The 8,860-nt window shown below is 48.2% G+C and overlaps 1 pseudogene; it reads left to right on the forward strand.

Moving 5' to 3' along the window:
* Positions 1–8,281: 8,281 nt before the first annotated feature.
* On the forward strand, positions 8,282–8,749 carry LOC112617007 (annotated as a pseudogene).
* Positions 8,750–8,860: the final 111 nt, after the last annotated feature.

Below are 8,860 nucleotides of genomic sequence, written 5' to 3' on the forward strand. Positions count from 1 at the left end.
TGCATGCATGTGTGTGGAGCAAGAGAGCACTAGAGGCCGGGCACGGTGGCTCACGCCTGTAATCCCAGCACTTTGGGAGGCCGAGGTGGGCAGATCACTTGAAGTCAGGAGTTTGAGACCAGCCTGGCCAACATGGTGAAACCCTGTCTCTACTAAAAATATGAAAATTAGCCAGGTGTGATGGTGCATGCCTGTAATCCCAGCTACTCGGGAGACTGAGGTAGGAGAATCGCTTGAACCCAGGAGGCAGAGGTTGCAGTGAGCTGAGGTCACGCCACTGCACTCCAGACTGGGCGACAGAGTGAGACTCTTTCTCAAAACAAAAAAAGCACTAGAGAAAGGTTCTAGAATGAGGCAAATTGAACAGAACAGGAAACAGGGAAGAGATGAGCACAGGAGGCAAATACAAATGGAGGTTCGGGGAGTTGACAGCCTCCCTTTTGTAGCAAGCCCTGCCCTTTCTTTCTATGACAGTTTAAATTATTCACATCAGGACAATGGAAAGAATATAGATAGCAAAATAAAAAATGCGTCAGGGCCAGGCGGGCCCAGGATTCATGTGCGGTGGAAACAGAGCCCAGGTAGGAGGAAGGGCTGCCCGCCCTGCACCCAGGAGTGGTCTGGGCTTTGGGTGGCTGCAGTCAGGGCTGATTTTCCAGTCACTCAGTATCTACATCACCTCCAGAGTGTTGACAGAGCTGGAGCCAAACTGCACACCCCCAGGGGCAGACTTGGGACATTTAGGGAGCTGTGTGAGTCAGACAAAGCCTGGGGACACCCACAGACCACAGCCTCTCTGGGGCCAGGCTGAGGGCTGCCTGGTGTTCGCCTGCTCCCAGAGTGGCTGACACTTTGTGCCAGCCTCCTGCCTATCCTGAGCTGACCTTTCACTGGCAAGTCCCGGGTCCCCTGGGTAACCATCAGTTAATCAAATATAAGCAGGCTTATGTGCTCCCAGGACAGGGTGGGGAGAGGTTCTCCCTCCCCTTCCTAGGTAATTAGGAAGTGGCTCCTAGAGGCCTAGGCCCAACTTGGTCACCTCACCTGAAGAAAGATTCTCTCATGGGGATGCAGGACGAATGTATCAATCTCCTCAGGCTGCTGCAACAAAAGACCACAGGCTGAGTGGCTTAAACAATAGATATTTATGTTCTCATAGTTCCGATTGCTGAAAGTCCAAGACCAAGGTTTGGTTTCCCCTGAGGCCTCTCTCCTTGGCTTGCACACGGCCACCTTCTTGCTGTATCTTCACACAGTCTTTCCTCTATGCGTGTACCCTGCCAGTGTCTCTCGTGTGTCCAAATGTTCTTCTAGGGACACCAGTTGTATTGGATTAAGCCCACCCTAATGGCCTCATTTTAACTTAATCACCTCTTTAAAGGCCCTAACTCTAAATATAGCCACATTCTGAGGTCCCGGGAGTTAGGGCTTCAATAGATGAATGGGGTGTGGGGCACAGTTCAACCCATAGCAATGAAATACTGAGAAAGACAAGGCCAGGTTCACACCAGGATGGGGAGAACAGTTCAGGGCCATGACGCTCTCAACGTCTGATAATCCCACTGTCTCCCTCCTGTGCTTAGGGCCTCCTCCAGGTAAAGCTTATAGAAACCAGAGGCAATATTTCTGCAGGACGGAGGTTTGGGAGAATGTTGTTCCCATAGCTGGTAGTTGCTGTCTTGCCCAGGAGCAGGAGTTGTGTATCCCCAAGTCCCAGTCCAATGCCTAGCCCAGCAGGGAAACTCTGATTGGGGCAGAACAGAGGCCATGAGTCAAGACTCTGTGTCCTTACTCATTTAGAGTCTTATTGCCAATGGAAGTGACTCCAGAATAAATTTGGGCTTCATTCACAGAGAATTGAGGCCCTCGCAGGTTTAAAAATAATAATAAAAGAAAGAGGCCGGGTGCAGTGGGAGGCAGAGGTGGGCAGATCACTTGAGGTCAGGAGTTTGAGACCACCAGCCTGGCCAACATGGCGAAATCCCATCTCTACTAAAAACACAAAAATTAGCTGGGCACGGTGGCAGGTAGCTGTAATCCCAGCTACTTGAGAGGCTGAGGCAGGAGAATCGCTTGAACCCAGGAGGTGGGGGCTGCAATGAGTCAAGATCACGCCACTGCACTCCAGCCTGGGCGACAGAGGGAGCCTCCGTCTCAAAAAAAAAGAGAGAGAGAGAGAGAGAGAGAGAGAGAGAAAGAAAGAAAGAGAAAGAGAAAGAAAGAAAGAAAGAAAGAAAGAAAGAAAGAAAGAAAGAAAGAAAGAAAGAGAGAGAGAGAGAGAGAGAGAGAGAGAGAAAGAAAGAAAGAAAGAAAGAAAGAAAGAAAGAAAGAAAGAAAGAAAGAGAGAAAGAGAAAGAAAGAGAAAGAAAGAAGCCAGTTGCAGTTGTTTAAATCTGTAATCCCAGCACTTTAGGAGGCCGAGGCAGGCGGATCACTTGAGGCTGGGAGTTCGAGACCAGCCTGGCCAACGTGGCGAAACCCTGTCTCTACTAAAAATACAAAAATTGGCTGGGCGTGGTGGTGGGTGTCTGTAATCCCAGCTACTCGGGAGGCTGAGGTAGGTGAATCGCTTGAACCCAGGAGGTGGAGATTGCAGTGAGCCGGGATCACGCCATTGCACTCCAACCTGGGTGACAGAGCGAGACTCTTTCTCAAAAAAAATTAAAAGTAAAAATAAAAGTTTAAAAAATATATGACTTCAGCCCCAGACGTAGTCTGGAGGCAACTGCGTGAGACAGAGAAAGAGAGACAGAGAGAGAAAGAGAGAGAGAGAGAGAGAGACAAAGATATAGACAGACAAAAACAGAGACAGAAAGAAAAAAAAACTAGCTAAGAGCAGTCAACCCCCAGAAGAGTGAGAGATAATAATAACATGGTAGTTGTGTTTTTTGTCACTACGTTTTGGAGTGATTCATTATGCAGCAATAGATAACTGGAACACAGGCCAAAACACAATTGCGTGGGCAGACGCACACACACAAGTACACAAAAATCCCCCTTCACAGGACCTGCTTCGAGGCTCCTGGCAGCCAGCCTGGGTACTGGTGCTCACACCACAGACTCTGGTGCCAGCCTGCCAGGATTCACATCCCTTTCCCACCACTTCTTAGCTGTCCAGCCTTGGGTGGGGAAACTAACACCTCTGCCTCAATTTCCTCATCTCTGAACTGGAAACCATACTGGAGCCCTCCATCTGGGATGGCTGGGAGGACTGAATGTGCTAACCCACATCAAATGCACAGGGCCATGCCAGGCATGCATGCAGTCGGCGCTTGATAACTGTTTGCTGGAATGATATGACTCAACATCTGCCTTTCTGCTTCCTAACAGGTGGGCTGAGAAACATGCCATTTCCGGCAGACACACCGCTGACCATCTTTTTCCATCACACTGAGGTCACCAGCACAGCCTCACACTTATTTGTTTTGTAAAAATGTCAGCAGCTGGGCCAGGTACCCTCCCCCAGCCCCTGTGGAAAGTCAGCTCCCTCTCCCTTTGCAGGCGCTTGAGATCTGTCCCTGCCACCGTCATCTCTCGCCTTTGCCTTGCAAACCACAGATTAGTAGAAGACAAAACGCTGGCTAAGGGCTGACCTCAATACTTGCTTTCAGAGTCCCTTGGCCTGGCCCAGCCACAGAGCTGTGGGACACAGGATGAGCAGGAAGCAGACAATGACAGTTGGCTGGGCTTGCAACACCCTCTTGCCTCTCCTTTTGTGGGGTGGCTAAATGGTGCAGCTTTTGGGATGCCCTGGTGCCTCCTACACACTGAGGACCCACTTCCCAGAGGCAACTCCCACAGCCAGGAGGGGACAGGATCATGGCAAGGTGCTTGTGGCTTTGCCAAGTCCTCCTCACTGCCCTGGGCCCCCCGCCAGGGTACCAGCGGAGCCAGAGGCCAGGTTCTTCCCATGAGGAAGCAGGGGGTGGAACAGAATAAAGTCAGCAGTAGGCCCCTTTTCTGTCTAGTCAAGGCCCGCCTGGCCTCCAGAAAGGTCCCTCTGCCTTTTCCTCTGGGGCAACCCCTTGATTGTGCCCCATACTAAATCCCCTGTCATGGGCATTCACGCTCCTCTGACTTTCCAGCTGTCTCACTTTGGGAGGACCATTGGCACCCGTGGGCCCTGTTTCTCACTCTCCATTTGTGGTAACTGGCTGCTCTGCCCAGCAACACAACCCTGCCCTCCCATTTGACCCCGACACCTCCGTCCAGGTGGCCTCTGCCAGACCTAAAGCAGGTGCCCGGGTATCGCCTCTCCAGCCTTGTTGGGCTGCAGGATGCACAGAATTTCGATAAGTTCACCAGCTCTCTTACGCGAAATAATCCCTGCCCCAATCCCTTGGGTCACCTTGAAAAACCATTCTTAGTCTCTAATGAACCAATTGGTTCTTTAGAAAAGACACCTGGAACTTTCTTTGCAGCGATGAGCCATGTTTGTCAATGGGAGCACTATTCATATTTGGGCCTGGACAAATCCCCATTGTGTGGGACAGTCCCCCCGCATTGTTGGATGTTAAGTGTCCTTGGCCCCCTGCCTGCTAAATTCCAGTCGCACCCCCTAGTCATTGTGACAACCAAAACTGCACCCCTATTTCCAAATGCTCCCACCCCCAGGTGGAACAGTCCCTGAATAGGGAAGCACCATTCATCTCAGGATAAAATTCTTTCTCTGCCACAACAATCACCAAGCAGCATTTCCCTGCAGGATCAGTTATGCGTGCTTGATCAGCCCAATCGCCCTCATCTTATTCAACCCAGAGTCAACGCCGCTGCATAAGTCTGTTCTGTTTCTGCACTCACAGACTCATACTGTGAGCAGGGACTCCAAAGTATGCCAAGGAACTCGGTCCCTAAATCTATCCTCTTTATTATAGATTGTGTGAGTTGCCCCTGATAGATAATTCTCAGCAAAGCATTTACTGAGAAATCATTTGTTTAATTTCACACGCCCCCTTCCATCACTGGCATTACTTTAAAAAATAAAAATAAAAAGTAAAAGAGCGGCCATTGTTGGAAGAGTTCCATTGGAGCTGTTTGTCAAGGTCCATTGAGTCAAAATTCCCAGTTTAACTCTGAATGCTCAACGCTCCTTCCTCTAATGTGAGGTTGGCATTTGTACCTTAAAAAGGGAGGGGAAATCGAGTCTTGAGAAAGAGAAAAGGGAATAAAATAATCCTCCCTCTATAGTGTCTATACTTTTCAACATAACATGGGAGTGCAACTACCTTTTTACCAAAACATGTCGCCAGCCTGGTGTGAAGTCCCCACACCTGGATCCACCAGGAGGGAGGAACATCCATTCCAACAGGGACATAGCTTTGCACACACCTGCTGACACTTCTGCATGGCTGTGGGTCTAGCTGTAGTAGCTACATTGGGTCGTTTTCCTTTTTGGAACAATAGTTCTCAACACCAAGAGCTTCTTGCTGGTGTCGTAAAATCCCAGTCTCACATTGAAGACCTAATCCTGAAGGTTTTTAGTCTCCCAGAGTCCACTTGTGATGATCTAATGGACCCTAAGGCCTCTCTTCACAGAACAAGACAGACACAAGTGTGGACACACATAGGGTATGTCCACATGTGTGCACCCACTTCCACAGAACTTTGCACATAATCACAAAGCCTCCTGAAGCCTGCCCTTGGGCAGTCAATTAAGAACCCACCACTGGTTCCACACATGAGGAAATTGAATGTAAAAGCGGCTTTGGTGGTACAAACAAATATGATTCAGTTTCAGCCGGGAAGGCGACCAACTCTCAAACTGTTTCTTCCTGAAACAAGCCACGAGCCTCGTGTAAAGACAATAACCCCTGTAAATGGAGATAGTGAGAGAAAGCTTCCAGAGACCACTGTCGTTCCTGAATACTCTGAATTTATGTGGAGTGCTAAGAAGAGAGGCCAGAAAGCAAAACAATCTGGAAAAACTCAAAACCCATTGCCCCAAAGTAAAACAATTCATGTCGATGGCAGTTCCTGTAGATAACAGCACTGCATTGCCTTCCACTTGCACAGTGCTTTACCCGGCTCAAACAGCTTTCCCCAGCATTATTCAGCAGTCTCACAACTGCTCTGTGAAGTCAGGACCACTATAATTGTCCCCATGTATGGGTTGCAACAAAGAAGAGGGCTCAAAGAGTGGAAGTGATGCCTGAAAGGACATGTTGGTTGGTAGCAGTAGTACTGTCTTAGTCTGTTCTGGTTTCTATAACAAAATCCCTTAGACTGGGTAATTTACAAACAGAAATTTAGCGGTCACAGTTCTAGAGGCTGGGAAGTCCAAGATCAAGGCATCGGCAAATTCCATGTCTGGTGAGGGCTCTCTGCTTCATAGATAGTGCCTTTACCCTGAGTCCTCATGTGGCAGAAGGGACAATCAGGCTCCCTCAAGCCTCTTTTATAAAAGCATTCATCCCATTTATGGGAGTGGAACCTTTGTGACCTAATCACCTCCCAAATACCCCACCTTTTAATACCATCACATTGGGGATTCGGTTTCAACATATGAATTTTGGAGGGGCACCAACATTCAGACTATAGCTGTAGGCAAGCCTCAACACTCAAGTGCTTGTCAAATCATGCTTGCATCATGCTTTTGCTGATGTTCTTCTTTTACATGCCATTGCTGATGTTCCATTGGCCAAAGCAAGTCATGAGGCTAAACTCAACATGAGAGGGGACTACCCATGGATGTGGATATCAGGAGGCATAACTCATTGGTGGCCATATTTGTAACCACCTACCACACACACAAGTAAAAAGCATCTCCCCTCCCACATAATGACTGAAATATCATCATTTATCTTTCAGACCATTGCCCTCTTTTTACTTGCTCTTTGAGAAATCAGGCATGGCCTCATTGAGTATCCTATGACCCAGCAATTGTATTTCAAGATATATAGCCAAGAGAAAAAAGTGCTTGTGTGCACCAAAAGCCCTGCATGCAAATGCACGTAGCAGCTTTATTCACAACAGCCTGAAACTGGAAACAACCTAAATGCCTGTCAGTCAATGGGAGAGCAAATAAACTAATCATGATATACTCATACAATAACACACTATACAGCACTGAAAAAGAACAAATTACTGCTACATATAACAACATGGATGAATATCCCAGACAATATTGAGCAAAAGAAACCAAATGCACAAGAATATGTGTTGTATGATTCTATTTATTTGAGGTTCAAAAGCAGAAAGATCAGCTGGGCACAATGGCTCATGCCTATAATCCCAGCACTTTGGGAGGCCACGATGGAAGGATTACTTGAGCCCAGGAGTTTGAGACCAGCTTGGGCAACATAGTGAGACTGTGTCTCTATAAAAAACAAAAAATTAGCCAAGCATGGTGGCACGAGCCTGTAGTCCTAGCTACTCACGAGAGTGAGGCAGAAGGTTGGCTTAAGCCCAGAAAGTTGAGGCTGCAGTGAGTTGTGATTGCACCACCACACCACCGCACTCCAGCCCAGGTGACTCTGTCTCCAAAAAAACCAAACAAATCAAGTCTATGTTGTTACAAGTCAAAATAATGGTTACCTTTTGGGGGGATAGAAAGTGGGAGGGGACAGAAGGGAGCTTCTGGAGCAGGTGCTAGAAATAGTCTCTATGTCTCTATGTCAACCTGGGTGACCATGGGTCTACACATATGTAAAGAGTCATAGACTTGTACACTTAAGATTGGTGGACTTTACTGTGCTTATAGCTTAACTGTTTTTCAAGTACAACATTAAAAGTAAGAATGGGATTCAGGTGCAGGCTCGGGGCTGGAGCCCAGGCTGCGGGGTCTGCCCCAGGCTTCAGGGGCATGTCTGGGAGGGCAGGGCCCAGGGCCCAAGTTCGGGGGTTAATTCTGGGCGTCAGTGATTTCCTAGGGATTAACTGGGGCGGAGGGTGCATGCTTTTGTGTGTATCTAGATGAGTGCTTCCTAAATCCTGGGGGCTCCGCACTTTAGTGGAGGCTCCAGCATTTTAAGAGTTACCTTTTTAAAATCTATGTTTAAGAAGCTGTTTTTGGAGTTCTCTGGTCTTAAGGGTTAATCCTGTGGAAACTGACTCCTAAGGGCAAATCCAAGGAGCCTGAGGTTTTGGTATTTAATTCTGAATCCTTATGCATTACATAAGGAGTGAATCCTGGGTGGGTGACCTTGGGTCTTGGAGAATGATCCTCACTGAAAGGTGTCCGGGGTGTGAAACGGGTGATTCTGGTTTAGAGGATGAATTCTGCAGGCCCTGGGAGGTCTTCTACAGCATATAAACTGAAATAACCCCAGGCTTAGAACTGAGTATGAATTACAGACGAGTGAGCCTACCAAAAGCAGCGACCATCTTTCAAAACAAGAAGGTCCTGCTGGGAGAAACTGGCACGGAGAAGCTCCTGCAGTACTACAGAACATCAGTCTGAGCTTCAAGACACCCTAAGAGGCGACTGAGGGCAACTACATTGACAAGAAATGCCCCTTCACTGGTAACACCTCCATTCGAGGGTGGATCCTCTCTGGCATGGTGACCAAGATGATGATGCAGAGGACCACTGTCATCTACTGAGACTATCTCCACTACATCTGCAAGTACAACCACTTCGAGAAGCACCACAAGAACATGTCCGTACACCTGTCCCCCTGCTTCAGGGACATCCAGATCAGCGACATGATGACAGTGGGCGAGTGCTGGCCCCTGAGCAAGACAGTGCACTTCAACGGGCTCAAGGTCACTAAGACCTCCGGGCACCAAGAAGCAGTTCCAGAAGTTCTGAGGCTGGATGTGTGCCCACTCCCCACAATGAAATAAAGTTATTTTCTCATTCCGCCCTCCACCCAAAAAAAAAAAAAAAAAAAACAGTAAGAATGGGTTTCCTAGTGTGGCT

The sequence above is a fragment of the Theropithecus gelada genome, unplaced genomic scaffold (assembly GCF_003255815.1).
Source record: "Theropithecus gelada isolate Dixy unplaced genomic scaffold, Tgel_1.0 HiC_scaffold_15794, whole genome shotgun sequence".
NCBI lineage: Eukaryota > Metazoa > Chordata > Mammalia > Primates > Cercopithecidae > Theropithecus > Theropithecus gelada.